Here is a 17,894-nt window from a genome sequence, read left to right on the forward strand (position 1 = left end):
ACTTCCTATTCTAGACACTTCTTCCTCTACTACTACAGTGCCATCCGATATGTACTCTGAATGTAGGGGACCATCAAGGCCATGGCGGAAATTCTAGAGGAGGACAAGGAAGAGGTGGAAGGAATGGTTATGACTGAACAGATTGGAAAGAATGCACTAAGTGTGGGAAAATTGGTCACACTATAGATACGTGTTATTCAGACAAGGAATGCACCTTTTTCAGAAGATATGTCAACATTGCAAAGAAATGTTATAAGAAGACTCATCAAGGCTTATTAAGTGCTACAAAGGAGGAACAACCTACCAATTCCACAGAAAATAAAACCCTTAATGATGATGAGTATGAGTTATTCCAAAAAATGAAAACATTACTAGGTTCTAGTCGATACTCCACTACTGCTGCCACCACCGCTTTAGGTATGTTATCTGCCTCCTCTTCATCCTAGATAATTGACTCAGGGGCCTTCAAGCATCTCACAGGTAACAAAAATTTACTACACTCAGTGTCTCCTTGTCTTTCACAAAAATTTGTTACCATGGCTAACGGTTCTCAAACTAAAGTTCTAGGGAAAGGACCCACTTCTGTTACATCATCACTTCTACTCACAAATATTCTATTTATTCCTACTTTTCCCTTGATCCTTTTATCTATTAGTCAGCTCACAAAATTTTTTAATTGCTCTATCACCTTCTCACCTACTTCTTGTGTTTTTTAGGATCTTGTAACGAAGCAAGCGATTGGTGGAGGCCATGAACAAGGGGGGCTCTACTACCTAGATGTGCCTCAAATAAATATTATTTCAACCAGTGAAACCGAGACAAGTCTATGGCAGAACCGGTTGGAACATCCATCTGGTCAATCTCTTCATCATCTTTTTCCTACTCTTAAAGCAAGGTCTAAATTAAATTGTGAAGTCTTTCAACTGATCAAACATCAAAGAACTACGTACTCACCACGTCTAGAACTTAAAAGTGTTACCCCTTTTTCATTGATTCATACAGATGTATGGGGACCCTTGAGTATCTCAAATATTTCCAAAGTAAAGTATTTTATTACATTTACTGATGAATTTACTCGTACAACTTAGGTGTTTGTATTTAAAGAATTTTCTGAAATACCATCCATATTTAAGTCTTTTCAGGCTATGGTACTCACTCAGTTTGGTTAGAAAATAAAAGTACTCCCGTTTGATAATGCCAAAGAATATACTTCCAGAGATCTTGACTCCTTTTTTCAATAAAATGGCATTATCCATCAGACTTCGAGTGCCTACACCCCTCAACAAAATGGTGTAGCAGAACGGAAGAACCGTCATACTCTTGAGGTAGCCTGTGCAGTCTATTATATGCCATGAAAGTTTCATACTTTTATTGGCCTCATGCCATTCTCACTGCATATTTTCTTATTAATAGGATACTTTCTTCCATTCTAGGTAATAAATCCCCATACTCGAAATTATTGCCAAATGATGATCCTTTTGCACTTCTTTTGAAAGTCTTTGGGTATCAATGTTTTGTTCATGTTACTTCCCCACAACATAGTAAACTCGATCCAAAATTTACCAAATGTATTTTTTTGGGATATTCTCACACACAAACAGGGCTATGTTTTACTATAATCGCACCCTCCAATGTTTACTTGTATCCAGGTATGTCACATTTTTTGAAGACTCATTATATTATTCTGATAGTGTCCCTCCAGGTCTCTCTTCAGAACCAGTTTCTCCTCGACCAGTAGTGCCCCTTGATACAGAAACGGCTCAACCCCCAAACACACTGTCTGACACCACACCTACCAAGTTTACAGATCCCACTGAGGTAAGTCCATCTTCCGTAGTTGTTTTTGGCCCACAATACAAATTGCCTTGAGAAAATAACCCAGAACTTCCACTAGGCCTTCCACCTCTCACCCCATTTCAAATTTTGTGTCTCACCATCGTTTCTCACCTCTATGTTGTCAATTTCTTTCATCTATTTCCTCCATATCAGTCCCACAGTCCTATCAGGAGGCTCTCAAACATCCATGGTGGAAGGCGGCAATGGAGGAAGAAATGCATGCACTATATGACAATCAGACATGGGCTATCGTTCCTCTGCCATCAGAAAAAAAAATTGTCAGCTACAAGTGGGTTTTTATGGTGAAACATAATCCGGATGGGTCCGTTGCTCATTGTAAAGTTTGCTTTGTTGCTAAAGGCTACACACAGTGTTATGGTATTGATTATGAGTAAATTTTCACTCCAATGGCCAAAAGGAACTCGGTATGTATTTTATTATCTCTGGCTAGCTCATGGAGAAAAAGGGAAAGAAACCCATTGGGAGAAAACTGGAGGAAGAAGGATTATGGAATTGATTATTCCTTACCCTCCCCCTAAAGCTCTATTTATAGATTTATGAAACTACTATATTATAATAATACCCCTGAACTTAGGGTTTAGGGTTTTAACCCTGGAACTTCACTTAATTACATCAATGTCATCTCTATGAGAAGACCCTTTATTTACCATCCTTCCATCAATGTGTGTGGGCATATGGGCTTTCTCCTTGATCTTTGGGCCTTGAGCTCATCTTCTTTATCTCTTGGATCCATGGGTCTTCCTTGGTCTTATGGGCTTGGGTCCATCTTCTAATACACTTGGATAAGTGAGCTTTCCTTGGTCGTATGGGTTTGGGCCCTATATTCCAACACTGCCCTTGACGCTGGGGTGAGAGAACAATATGAACTCCCAATTTGCTGCAAATGATGTATAAAATCTTTCTTGTATAATATGCCTTCATCTTCCAACACTCCCTCTCACGTTGGTGCTCTCATTCATGAGGCCCAGCTGGTATAATATCAGTGAGAGTAAATCACTCCTAGCCGTTAAGACATTGCTCTGAAGTGTCCACCTCCACCACTGTGTCCCTCCACAATACAACGACTCTCAAGTGGTAGAGTAATATATGATATTAATGGGGGGAAGTAACATAAATATAACAATAAGTTCCTCCGTCATGGACTTCCAACCACAAAAATGTGACATTTTTTATAGGGATGAAGTTCCTCCGTCATGGACTCCCAACCACAAAAATTTGATATTTTGACGGAGTTGACAATAAATAATGGTATGAGGCTACCTCTTCTTCAATAATAATATCTCATCAAAAGAGACATAATAGCAGCAACTTAAATGGGTTGGTTTGGGCCCATTTAACACGACCCAAAATAATCCATGTAAATTTGACCCATAAAATAATCCAATGCACATATCTATTCTAAATAATGTGCTAACCAAGGAATAAGTTGTCAATTCTTCAAAAATAATAATCCAGCCATAGATAAAAAATTTACCGAGTCGTGCTGAAATCTTGGACATGTTTATCAAGGCAGAAAATAAGTGGCCCGATTCATGTTGACCCGGACCTGAGTTGACCCAAACCGAGTTTTTCCGAGTTGACTCAGTCTGGAACAGAAGTCACGCGAACCTGCTGAGTCAACTCGGTCCAGGATGCGGTAGAAGCTCAATTAAATTTTTCCTTAGGAAAAATTGATGAACAGTGCTTCGTCTTCCTCCCCGACTTCTTCGGCAGAAACAACGGAAGGAAAGTATCCCACAGCGCTCTTCGGGAGGAAACTTTCCCATAGAAGCCCAAAGGAGCTCGATGGAAACTCGGAAGGAAAGTTTCCTACCTGATGATAAATCTCGGCAGCTGAAAAGGGAACTTTCGGCCCGATGATAACTCCTGCCATACTACGAGTCCTAAAAATCATAAGCTCTTATACCACTTGATTTTCAAGACTCCATGAATTTAGCTCATGGAGAAAAAGGGAAAGAAACTCATTGAGAGAAAACTGGAGGAAGAAGGGTTATGGAATATATTATTCTTTACCCTCCCCCTGAAACTCTAGTTATAGATTTATAAAACTACTATATTACAATAATGTCCCTAAACTTAGGGTTTAGGGTTTAGGGTTTAGGGTTTTAACCCTGGAACTTTCACTTAATTACATCAATGTCATCTCTATGAGATGACCCTTTATTTACCATCATGCCATCAATGTGTGTGGACCTATGGGCCTTCTCCTTGATCTATGGACCTTGAGCCCATCTTCTTTTATCTCTTGGATCCATGGGTCATCCTTGGTCTTATGGGTTTGGGCCCATCTTCTAATACACTTGGATATGTGAGCCTTCCTTGGTCGTGTGGGCTTGGGCCCTGTCTTCCAACACTCCCCCTTAAGTTGGGGTGAGAGAACAGTATGAACTCCCAGCTTGCTACGAATGATGTATAAAATCTTTTTTTCATAATATGCCTTCATCTTCCAACAATGTGAAAAATGTTTTTCTTAATGGGGATATTAAAGAAGAGATTTATATGCAACAACAACCTGGTTATGTGGTTGAGGGGGAGCTAGTATGTCAATAAAAGAAATCTCTTTATGGTCTGAAACAGTCTCCTCGAGCGTGGTTTGAAAATTTTAGCCAAGCCCTCATACAGGTTGGATTTCACATATGTTGGGTTGATCACTCTGTATTTGTTAAAGACACACAAGGGCAAGGTGATCCTAGCAGTATATGTTGATGAAATTATTTTAACCGGTAGTGATCCCGAAGGCATCTAGCAAACCAAAGAAAAGATATGTGCAGAATTCAAGATAAAAGATCTTGGACTAGTTAAATATTTTCTGGGAATTGAAGTACTATAGTCCAAACATGGAATTGTACTATCTCAAAGGAAGTATGTCCTTGGTCTACTGGAAGAGATAGGAATGATGGGGTGTAGACTAGTAGACACTCTGATGGACTCAAATACAAAATTATGTGCAGGTACTAGAGAAGATGTAGATATTGGAAAATATCAAAGCTTTGTGGGAAGACTTATTTATCTTTGCGTAACAAGGCCGAATATATCATATGCAGTAAGTGTTATGGATTCCATAGCAGGACGAGTCATCCAGAGGCGACGTGGATGAGTTGGTGACTCAGGGGAGAAATGAGGCACCTAGGCATTATATGTTTATTTATTTCCTTGTTGATAGTAGGCAGCCATGAATGGCATTATTATAATAATCTATTGCTCATACTTTGGCATGATGGCCTTATAAGGCTAACGTAAGTGAATGAGAGAAAAAGCATAAAATTATCAAGGATCTGAGTTCTCCTCTAACGACCAAGGGTCGGCGTTCCCCTAGAACCCAAGGTGTAGGTATCCCTTCGAAAAGCCTGATTACCCCTCTTCTCCACTCACGTTCCGGCGTTCATCCTTCTTTCTCGTCGATTCCATTGTTCAACCCAAACCCGTCATCAAAGGTAGGCCAGAAAGGTCTCGACGTCCTGGTTTTGTCCCCCGAATTGCAAGAAGACCTCTCCCATCATTGAATCACTCAGTCCATGGTTAGAGACCATAACACGTTGGTATCAGAGCTAGTGCTTGGTCACAAGTTTGATTTCCGACAGGCATGGGAGATCGCAAATCCAGGACGTAGGCACCCCTCCTCGTCGCTAGCGGGTAAAGCCGCTTGGATCGTCAGCACGTGAAGGTGGGGTGTGATGTTATGGGCTCACAATGACCCACTTGGTCCTGGGGTTATGTACCTATGATTTCCGCTCCTAATAGGTCGGTCTTTTAGGAAGTATTGGTTAGGTGCATAACATTTGGTATCAGATCAGGTTAGTATGGGAGAATCATCCAACAACGCCGAGTTTCTAGCTAGTATCAAAGAGGTGATAGACAATGGGCAAGAGCAAAGTGACATCCGAGCGACGGCAAGGTAGGAAGAGTTCGAGGAGCATCTGGTGACTTTGTTGGACAGTAGGGTCTCTCAACAAGTAAGCTTACAAATTGAAACTCTATCCTAGAGATTATATGAGATGAGTGTGGGAAGAAATTCAAACCCAAGGGAATGGGAAAGATGCCCTGCACCCAGACAGGGGCCAAATTATGCTGGATGCACAGAGCATCCAACGCCAAGGAGAAATTTTAGTCCTGGAGGAGGGACTATTCCGAGATACACCAAATTGGAGTTTTCGATTTTTAATGGGTCTGAGGACCCTCTGATATGGCTCTACAGGTCTGAGAAATTTTTTTTTCTCTCCAACGAACAGCTGACATTGACAAAGTGGGATTGGCCGCCTTCCACATGCTCGACGAAGCGCAGCTATAGGGCTATCAATTGGAAATGGAGTATCCAAATTTAAATTGGCAGGATTTAAAGATTTGTGCTCCATCCGGTTTGGGCCACCGGCTCAAAACAATCCCCTGGGGAACTTGGTGTTTCTACGCGAAATCGGCACGACCGAACAGTACCAAAAGGCTTTCCAAGAGAAGTTGGCCAGGGCCAGCAAGGTAGTAAGGGTGGACCAACAAGTAAGTCTGTTTACAACAGGCTTGACAGAGGCCCTATGCCTAGAAGTGGAGCTCCTCGCTCCTAAAGATTTAGCGTGAGCAATGAATTTGGCCCGAGCATTAGAAGCCAAACAAAAATTCCAGTCACGCAAGCCTACATGGTAGGGAAGAAGACGACTGCAGGCACCCATAACATAGCCCCACCATGGCGCAACAATGTTAGTTTAGTTTCTCTTCAAGGCCCTAAACCGAGTCCTTCTCAACCAGAATTTATCAAGAAACTCAACCAAGAAATGATGGAAGAGAGACGGTGGAAGGGATTATGTTATAATTGTGAAACAGTATACATTTGGTCATATATGTAAGAAATTATTTTGGTTGGAAGTTACTGATGAAGGGGAAGAAGTTCCAGAGGATGACGAGACACATGTGGAGGAACCAAAGATTTCTCTCCACGCCATTACAGGCCTCTAGTCCACTATTACCATGCAGGTGTGTGCCTTGGTCAGTGAGCTACCGCTACTCAGTTTGGTGGACTCGGGCAGCACTCATAATTTTTTGAGTTTCAATGCTGCCAAACATTTACAGCTTCCCATCCAAACTCGATCGATAACTTCTGTCTCCGTGGTTAATGGAGAAAAAGTTCAAAGCTATGGAATCAGTCAGGCCATTATGTTCTCCATTGAAGGTAAAACATTTTCAGCATAATTTCTTATCATTCCACTCGCCGGGTTTTATATGGTTTTGGGGGTTAAGTGGCAACAAATGTTGGGACCAATCTTATGGGATTTTGCCACATTAACCATGTCCTTTGAGTTGGAGGGCAACAAGGTCACATTCCAGGGTCACAAGGCTCATATTCCACCACATGTACACATTCTTCAGCCACAACATACCACTCTAAAGAAGTTACAGGAGGATTTTACCGATATCTTTCAGGAACCGGTCTCTCTTCCACCATTGAGACACTGTGACCACATGATTTGTTTGAAGGCGGGATCAGAGATGGTTGTAATGCGCCCATATCAATATCCACACATTCAAAAGGATGAAATTGAACGTCAATGTCATCTCCTGCTAGAACAAGGTCTCATCAGACACAGTACATCTCCTTTCTCATCTCCCGTGTTATTGGTCAAGAAACAGGATAATACTTGGCGATTTTGTGTGGATTATCGTGAATTAAATGCAAAGACAGTCAAGGATAAGTTCCTTATCCCAGTAGTGGATGAATTATTAGATGAACTACATGGGGTTCAAATTTTCACCAAGTTGGACTTGCGTTCGGGGTATCACTAGGTCCGAATGTATCCTCCGGATATACCGAAAATAGCTTTTCATACTCATCATGGCCATTTTGAGTTTGTTGTCATGTTGTTCGGTCTATCCAATGCTCCCTCAATGTTCCAAGTACTCATGAATGAGGTATTTAGTGCCTATCTCAGAAAATTTGTGTTAGTATTTTTTGATGATATCTTAATCTACAGCAAGTCATGGGAGCAACATTTACAACATTTGCGGTTGGTTTTCACACTGATAAGAACCCATCATCTCTATTTAAAATGCTCCAAGGGTTCATTTGGGCACCCTCAACGTCATTACCTCAACAGGGGTCACAGTGGATCCGGAAAAAATCTCTGCTATCATACATTGGCCACTACCGAGAACTATTTCAGCACTACGGGGATTTTTGGGATTAGTAGGATACTACAGAAAATTCATCCACAATTATGCACCACTCTTCGTTCCGCTATCAAATCTCCTCAGACGAAATGCCTTCCAATGGAGTGATATCACAGAACAAGCTTTCCAATCCCTCAAACAAACTTTGGCAACAGCTCCCATCTTGTAGTTACCTGATTTTGAACAGATCTTTGTGCTGGAATGTGATGCCTCCAGAGGAGGGATTGGGGCGGTACTTCAACAGTCTCTCCACACCATTGCCTACTTCAGCCGCCAACTTTCTGCTCATTATCATAAGTTACCAGCCTATGAAAGGGAGTTAATTGGCCTAGCGAAGGCAGTCCGTCATTGGCGACCATATTTATGGGGACGCTTCTTTATCATCCGGACATACCACTACAGTTTGAAGTTTCTGTTGGAGCAATGCATCACAACTTCTCCACAACAGCACTGGATTACAAAACTCATGGGATATGATTTTACTATGAAACATAAGGCAGGGCCTTGAACAAAGCTGCGGATGCCCTATCCTGTCGGCAGAGGGCACCATGTCTTCCCATTGGTCCATTAATGATCACCTCATTTTATACAAGCACCGCATCTATTTATCACTGCGATCTCCCTTGATAGCCATGGCAGTTTCAGCATACCATGACAGCGCCCACGAGGGCTTCCTCAAAACATTACAAAGACTACAAGGAGATTTTTATTGGGAAGGGATGAAATCAACTATTGCCAAGTATGTGGCTGAGTGCTAGGTGTGCCAAAGGAACAAAACAGAAAATTTAAATCCCACTAGGATATTGCAACCACTCAAGCTTCCAACACAGGTTTGGTCCGACATTTCTATGGATTTCATTGAAGGACTTCCTAAGGCTTCAGGCATGTCTATTCTTTTTGTGGTGGTTGATCATTTTTCTAAATATGTACACTTTATTCCATTGGAGCATCCATATATAGCAGCAAAGGTAGCTACCGTCTTCTTCGCAAATATTGTTCGTTTCCACGGCATTCCGGAATCCATTGTCAGTGATCGCGATGTGGTATTTACCAGTCATTTTTGGAGAGAGTTGTTTCACTTATCGGGTACAAAACTCAAATACCCTTCTGCCCATCATCCTCAAACAGATGGCCAGACTGAAGTGGTGAACCGCACCATTGAGATGTATTTATGGTGTCTGGTGGGGGTTACTCCTAAACGGTGGGTGGACTACCTTCCTTGGGCGGAATACTGCTACAATACCTCTTTTCACACAGTATTACAGACCACGCCCTTCAAAATCCTCTATGGCAGGGATCCCCCTCGACTGCTTTCGTATGCTCAAGGGTCCACAAGGGTGGACGCAATGGACCAAGCCCTCATCAATCGTGATCAATTACTGGAATCAGCTTCCCTACGTCTTCAACAAGCCCAATCATGTATGAAAGCTTATTATGATCAGCATCACCGTGATATTCAGTACAACAAGGGTGATTTTGTATGGCTACATCTCCTGCCCTACCGGCAACACTCAATTGCATGTACTAGGCACAAGCTCAAGCCTAAATATTTTGGCCCCTTCCAGATTCTCCAGTGAGTGGGATAGGAGGCGTATAAGCTCCATCTACCTCCGGAATCCAAGCTTCATGACATCTTTCACGTTTCCTTGCTCAAGCCGTTAAAGGGTCCAACACCACTATCAGTACCTTCTCTACCTCCAATTGAAGACGGTAAAGTTGATCTCACTCCCAACAAAATCTTGAGTGCTCGGTAGCTGGAAGACAGGAAAGAACTTCTAGTTCAGTGGACACACATGGGCGCTACAGATGCTACATGGGAAGATCTAGCAGTCTTTAAGCACGTCTACCCTACATTCGAGCTTGCAGACAAGCTCTTTCTCCACGGGTGGAGTGATGTTATGGATTCCATAGCAGGATGAGTCATCCAGAGGCGACGTGGATGAGTTGGTGACTCAGGGGAGCAATGAGGCACCTAGGCATTATATGTTTCTTTATTTCCTTGTTGATAGTAGGCAGCCACGAATGGCATTATTGTAATAATCTATAGCTCAAACTTCGGCATGATGGCCTTATAAGGCTAACATAAGTGAATGAGAGCAAAAGCCAGAAAGTTATCAAGGATCTGAGTTCTCCTCTAACGAACCAAGGGTCGGCGTTCCCTCGGAACCCAAGGTGCAGGTATCCCTTCGAAGAGCCTGATTACCCCTCTTCTCCACTCACATTCTGGCATTCATCCTTCTTTCTAGTCGATTCCATTGTTCAACCCAAATCCGTCATCATAGGTAGGCCAGAAAGGTCTCGACGTCCTGGTTCTGCCCCCGAATTGCAAGAAGACCTCTCCCATTGTCGAATCACTCAGTCCATGGTCAGAGACCATAACAGAAGACTTATTTATCTTTGTGTAACAAGGCCAAATATATCATATGCAGTAAGTGTCGTGAGTCAATACATGCACAAACCACAAATATGCCACTGGCAAGCTTTAGAAAGAATATTGTGATATTTGAAAGGAGCTCTAGGAAGAGGCTTCTCTATAAGATCCATGGTCACTTCATGTTGTGGTCCCGGGTTAAGTACTTGGTTTTTCGCTACCTACCTAACCAGTCTTTTGAGTAGTATTGGCTAGGTGGTTAACATTTGGTATCAGAGCAGGCACTACGTCGTAAGTTTGACTCCCAGTGTGGGCAATCGTGTCGACCCAGACATAGGCAACCATGTAATAGTGGACCTCGTTGCTATGTGTTAAGCCGTCGTGGACATTAGCTCATGAAGGTGGGTGTATTGTTGTGGTCCTGGGTTAAGTACTTGGTTTTCCGCTACCTACCAGACCGGTCTTTTGGTAGTATTGGCTAGGTACATAATACTTCAACATAGAAGGATTCTCAGATGTAGACTGGGTCGGATCCCCGGATGAAAGAAAATCCACTTCGGGATATTGTACTATGATTGGAGGGAACTTGGTTACATGGAGAAGCAAGAAATAGAATGTAGTTACACGGTCTAGTGTAGAAGTAGAATACAAAGCCATGGCACATACTGTTAGTGAACTTCTATGAATCAGATCTCTTCTCACTGAACTGGATTTTTATAAAGAAGCTCCTATGGAACTATATTTTGATAATCAAGCGGCTATACATATCATATCAAATTTGGTCTTCCATGAGAGAACAAAGCATATTGAAATAGACTGCCACTTCATACGAGAAAATTTTCAAATAGGCATATTATCTCTTAAACATATATATCTTCACAGAGTCAGGTTGAAGACAATCTCACCAAACTAGTCACTCATAAAATTTTGTCCACCATCTGTAGCAAGCTGGGCATTTACAATGTTTTCTCACCCCCATCTTGAGGGGGAGTGTTACAAGGTAGGTTCCACCAAGCTTCTACAAACTAGTCGTACCCACCATGAGGACGAGGGATGACTTGATGAGTCATCACACAAGCTGGCATGATTTGGAAGAGTTTAAGATCAAGTAGTACTACCACAAGCTGGTTGTCTTATATCATAAGTTGGAAGATTAAGTGGGACTCACACAAGCTGGTTGTCTTATATCATAAGTTGGAAGATTAAGTGGGACTCACACAAGCTGGTTGGAAGATCAAGAAGGACTCCTAAGGAGAGTCACGAGCTGGTTAGTAGGTCTAGTGGGAACCACAAGATAGCCACAAGCTGGCCTCTTATCCTAAAGGTAACATCCTCATAGGAAGGAGTTAGTATTTGAGTTATGGTAGACTTCTAGTTTATGTTGAGTTATCTTATCATGATAGGCTTATATTTAAGAGTTCGAGATTGAATGTAATTAGGAGAATGAAGTGTAATCATACATGGACTCTACCACATCCTCTAATATAAATAGAGGAACTTGTACACGGATTATAATTAAGAAAGTGAGTTTGAGTTTTTCTCTTTCACATGAAGAACTCTTCTCTTGCTTAACCTCTCTCTTTTCTTTTTCCATTTTCTCTCTTCTCCTCCTTACCCGAGAGCACTCTCTCTCCTCTTTCTTTTTTTCTCCCCCTAAATTTAACACTAGTCAAGCCTTAGTAAGTGATACAAAGGAGGACCAGACTACTACATGAATAGAAAAGATAACCCTTACCAATGATGAGTATGATTTACTCTAGAAAATGAAAACACTGATGGGTTCTGCTCCAAGTTCCTCCTCAACAACTGCTGCCACCACCGCTTCATGTATGCTATCTGCCTCCTCTTCATCCTGGATAATTGACTCAGGGGCCTCTGAGCATCTCAAAGGTAACAAAAATCTACTACACCCAGTTTCTCTTTATCTCTCACTTAAATTTGTTACCATAGCTGACGTCTCTCAAACAAAATTTCTAGGGAAAGGATCCACTTTTGTTACACCATCACTTCCGCTCACATATATTCTTTTTGTTCCTACTTTTCCCTTGAATCTTTTTGGGATATTTATTATATCGGGCTGGTCCTTGTATTAATATACCTGTTGTACCTACTAAAGCCTCGAGGTTTTAGCGCAACTAGTTTCAACATGGTATTAGAGCAGGTTGGTCTCATTTTTGAGTCCCACTCCCACCGAATTTGTCCTGGGTTTTTCCAGGAATTTGTCCCAAGTTTTTCTGCTAAGTTTGTCCATGGGTTTTCCCTGTGCGGGGAGTGTTGGAATATTTGTTTGTATTGACCGGGCCAGTCCTTGTATAAGATCTGTGGGGTTCCTTTCCTAAAAGGTTCGAGCCTTTTAGCTCACTGGTCTCAACATGGTATCCTTTGAGAGTTTGTGTCCAGTTTCATACTTATCCTTGGGACACCGTGATGGAGGAAATTATTATTACATTTATGTTATTTGTTTCAAGCTGGGATGCCATTACCTCCCAGCTTGAGGGGGGGTGTTGGAATATATGATGTAATTAGGGTGGCACTGATGTAATTAGTTTATGTTTCCTGTCTCTTCTTCACTCTTATTATGGTGAAGGGTATACTTGTAATATTGGTAGTTTTGATATCTATAAATATACCTTATGGGGGAGGGTTTGGATAGATTCATACCTCCATTTTTCTCCCAATGGTGCCTCTCTTATTTTTCTCCATGACCTAAATCATGGAGTCCTGAAAATCAACATGGTATCGGAGCAGGTCGGTCCCGAGTTCGAATCCCCCTGCCACTGAATTTGTTCCCTCTGTTGGTTCATGGGGTTTCTCGTGCGGGGGAGTGTTGTTATATTTATAATATCGGGTCGGTCCTTGTATTAATATACCCGTTGCACCTTGACTAAAGCCTCGAGGTTTTAGCGCAACTGGTTTCAACAAATCTTTTATCTATTAGGCAGCTCACAAAATATTTTAATTGCTCCATCACCTTCTCACCCACTTCTTGTGTGTTTCAGGATCTTATAATGAAGCAGGTGATTGGTGGAGGCCATGAACAATGGGGGCTCTACTACCAGGACGTGCCTATAATAAATATTGTTTCAACCAGTGAAACTAAGACAAGTCTATGGCACAACCGTTAAAAACATCCATCCACACAATCTCTTCATCATCTTTTTCCTACTCTTAAAGAAAGGTCAGAGTTAAATTGTGAAGTCTGACAACTGAGCAAACACCAGAAGACTACATACTCACCTCGTCTAGAACTTAAAAGTATTACTCATTTTTCATTGATTCATGCAGATGTATAGGGACCTTTGAGTGTCTCAAATATTTCCTGAATCAAGTACTTTATTACATTTATTAATGATTTTATTACTTGGTTATTTCTCTTTAAAGAATTTTTTGAAATGTCATCCATATTTAAATCCTTTCAAGCTATGGTACTCACTCAATTTGGTCAGAAAAAAAGTACTTCGGTTTGATAATGCCAAAGAATATACTTCCAGAGTCCTTAACTCCTTTTGTCAAATGAATGGCATTATCCATCAAACATCGTGTGCCTACACCCCTCAACAAAATGGTGAGGCAGAACGGAAGAAACGTCATCTTCTTGAGGTAGCTCGCAGTTTACTATATACCATGAAAGTTTCATACTTTTATTAGCCACATGCAATTCTTACTGCATGTTTTCTTATAAATAGGTTACCCTCTTCCGTTCTACGTAATAAATCCCTATACACGTTATTGTTGTCACATGATGATCCTTTTTTGCTTCCTTTGAAAGTCTTCGGTTGTCAATGTTTTGTTCATATTACCTCCCCACAACATAGTAAACTTGATCCCAAATCTATCAAGTGTATTTTTTTAGGATACTCTCGCACATAAAAGGGCTATGTTTGCTACAATCCCACTCTCCAACGTTTACATGTGTCCATGGATTTCACTTTTTTAAAGACTCTTCAAACTATTCTGACAATGCTCCTCTAGGTCTATCTTCAGCACCAAATTCTCCTCGACCGGTTGTGCCCCGTGCTACGAAAACTGCTCAACACCCAGACACACTGGCTGAGTTTACAGATCCCACCAAGGTAACTCCATCTTTTCTTGTTGTTTTATGCCCACAATATGATACTCATCCCATTGCCTTGTGAAAAGAACCCATAACTTGCACTAGACCCTCAACTTCTCACCCCATATCCAATTTTGTGTCTCACCATCGTCTATCCCCTTTATGTTGTCAATTTCTTTCATCTATCTCCTCCATATCAGTCACGCAATCCTATCAGGAGGCTCTCAAAAATCTAGGGTGGAAGGCAGCAATGGACAAAGAAATGTAGGCATTATATGAAAATCAGACATGGGCTCTAGCTCCTCTTCCATCAGATAAGAAACATGTTGGTTGCAAGTGGGTTTTTACAATGAAACACAATTTGGATGGGTCCGTTGCTCGCCTTAAGGTTCGCCTCATTGCTAAAGGCTATATACACAACGTTATGGAATTGATTATGAGGAAACATTCTCTTTGGTGGCCAAAATGAACTCTATACATATTTTATTATCTCTAGCGGCTAATTCTTCCTTGCAGGTATATCAACTTGATGTGGAAAATGATTTTCTTAATGAGGATATAAAGGAAGAAATTTATATGCATCAACCACCTAGTTATGTGGTTGAGGGGGAGTCGGAATGCCAATTGAAGAAATCCCTTAATGGTCTAAAACAATTCCGTTGAGCATGGTTTGAAAATAGCCAAGCCCTCATACGGGCTGGATTTCACAGATGTTCGATACATCACTCTGTATTTAATAAAAACACACCTAAAGGTAATGTAATTTTGACAGTATATGTTGATGATATTATTTTAACTGGTAGTGATCTCCAGGGCATCCATGAAACCAAGGAAAAAATATGTGTAGAATTCAAGATAAAAGATCTTGGACTACTTAAATATTTTCTGGATATTGAAGTACTACAGTCAAGACATGGTGTTGTACTATCTAAAAGGAAGTATGTCCTTGATCTACTGGAGGAGACAGGAATGATGGGGTGTAGACTAGTAGAAACCCCTATGGACTCAAATACAAAAAATTATGTGCAGGTACTGGAGAAGATGTGGATATTGGAAAATATCAAAGACTTGTGGGAAAACTTATTTATCTTTGTGTAACAAGACCAGATATATCATATGCAGTAAATGTGGTAAGTCAATACATACACAAACTACAAACTCAGTCACTGGCAAGCCCTAAAAAGAATATTGCAATATTTGAAAGGAGCTCAAGGAAGAGGGTTTCTCTATAAGAACCATGGTCGCTTCAACATAGAAGGATTCTCAGATGTAGACTGGGTTGGATCACCGGATGATAGAAAATCTACTTTGGGATATTGTACAATGATTGGAGGGAACTTGATTACATGGAGAAGCAAGAAACAGAATGTATTTGAACGGTCTAGTGCAGAAGCAGAGTACAAAGCCATGGCACACACAGTTAGTGAGCTTCTATGGATCAGATACCTTCTTACTGAATTAGGATTTTATAAAGAAGCTCATATAGATCTATATTACGATAATCAGGCAGCAATTCATACAACATCCAGTCCAGTCTTCTATGAGAGAACAAAGCACATTGAAGTAGACTACCACTTCATACGAGAAAATTTTCAAAGCGGCCTATTATCTCTTAAACATATATCTTCATAGAGCCAAGTTGTAGACATTCTCACCATACCAGTCACTCATAATATTTTTTCCATCATTTGCAACAAGTTGGGTGTTTACGATATTTTCTCACCCCCAGCTCGAGGGGGAGTGTTACAACGTGGGACCCACCATGGTTGCATGAGCTGGTGGGACCCACCATGAAGACGTGAGATGCCAAGAGGAGTCATTACACAAGTTGGCATGAGTTGGAAGATAAGAAGCATGAGATAGAATGAGTTGGAAGATTTGAAGATCAAGTGGGACCCACAAAGATACCATGAGTTGGCATCCTTTGTCAAGAGACTGGCCAATACAACCTAAAAGACTAGTCATTTAAATACGGAAAGCCAACCTAATCAAGAGAGGTGGACTGGAACCACCACCTCTAACACCCACCCCGCCTCTTATCGCTCCCTGAGGGGATCCGAAGGCATGACGTGTTGAACCTGGCTCTGATACTATGTCAAGAGGCTAGACAATACAACCTCAAAGACTAGTCATTTAAGTGCGAAAAGCCAACCTAATCAAGAGAGGTGGACCGGAATGTTATGATCCTGGGGTTAAGTACATATGCCTTTCGCTCCTAATAGGCCGGTCTTTTGGGTAGTATTGGCTAGGTGTTTAATATTTGGTATCAGAGCGGGCTCCCATGTTGCGAGTTCGAATCCTCGAGAGGAGTCCCAGCGTGGGTGTCGTGAGCCCCGGACGTGGTCGCCGTAAGGGATTATGGGATCTTGACCTAGCACCTGTCGTTGAGGGTTAAGCCGTCGTGGACGTCGGCTCGCAAAGGTGGGGTGTACTGTTATGATCCTGGGGTTTAAGTACCTATGCCTTTCGCTCCTAACAGGCCGGCCTTTTGGGTAGTATTGGCTAGGTGCTTAACACGGAACCACCTCTGAAACCCACCTTGCCCCTTACCAGTCCCCGTGGGATTCGAAAGCGGATGTGCCGGACCTGGCTCTGATACCATGTCAAGAGGCTGACCAATACTACCTAAAAGACCGGTCTGTTAAGTGTGGAAAGCCAAGTACCTAACCCACCAGTGGTGGACGGAACCACCTAGCTCTAACACCCAACGTTCTCGTTCCCTACCACTTCCATCAGGATTCAAACGTGGAATGTGGTTCCCAACTCTAATACCATGTCAAACACCTAGCCAATACAACCCAACAGACCAGTCTGTTAAATGCGGAAAATAGAGTACTTAACCCAAGTGGACCAAGGGTGGACGGAACCAAACCCAGGTGGACCAGAACCACCTAGCTCTGACACCCACTATTCCCGTACCCTATCGCTTCCATCCGAATTTGAAGGTGGAACGTGGAGCCCAACTCTGATACCATGTCAAACGCCTAGCCAATACTACCCAAAAGACCGATCTTTTAAGTGCGAAAAGCCAAGTACCTAACCCATCAGTGGACCAGGGGTGGACGAAACCTAACCCAGGTGGACCGGAACCACCTAGCTCTGACACCCACCATTCCCATTCCCTACTGCTTCCGTCGGAATTCGAACACTGAACGTGGCGGCCGACTCTGATACCATGTCAAATGCCTTGCCAATACAACTCAACAGACTGGTCAAGTACCTAACCCATAAGTGGACCAGGGGTGGACGGAACCTAACCCAGGTGGACCGGAACCACCTAGCTCTGACACCCACCATTCTCGTTCCCTACCACTTTCATCGGGATTCGAATGCAGAACGTAGTGCCCAACTCTGATACCATGTAAAATGCCTAGCCAATATAACTCAACAGACCGGTCTGTTAAGTGGGAAAAGCCAAGTACCTAACCCATCAATGGTGGACGGAACCACCTAGCTCTT

The sequence above is a fragment of the Aristolochia californica genome, unplaced genomic scaffold, assembly GCF_029961685.1.
Source record: "Aristolochia californica isolate CCGP_79_NKW_82.1479 unplaced genomic scaffold, dmAriCali1.0.hap1 SCAF_12, whole genome shotgun sequence".
In the NCBI taxonomy this organism is placed as follows: Eukaryota; Viridiplantae; Streptophyta; class Magnoliopsida; order Piperales; family Aristolochiaceae; genus Aristolochia; species Aristolochia californica.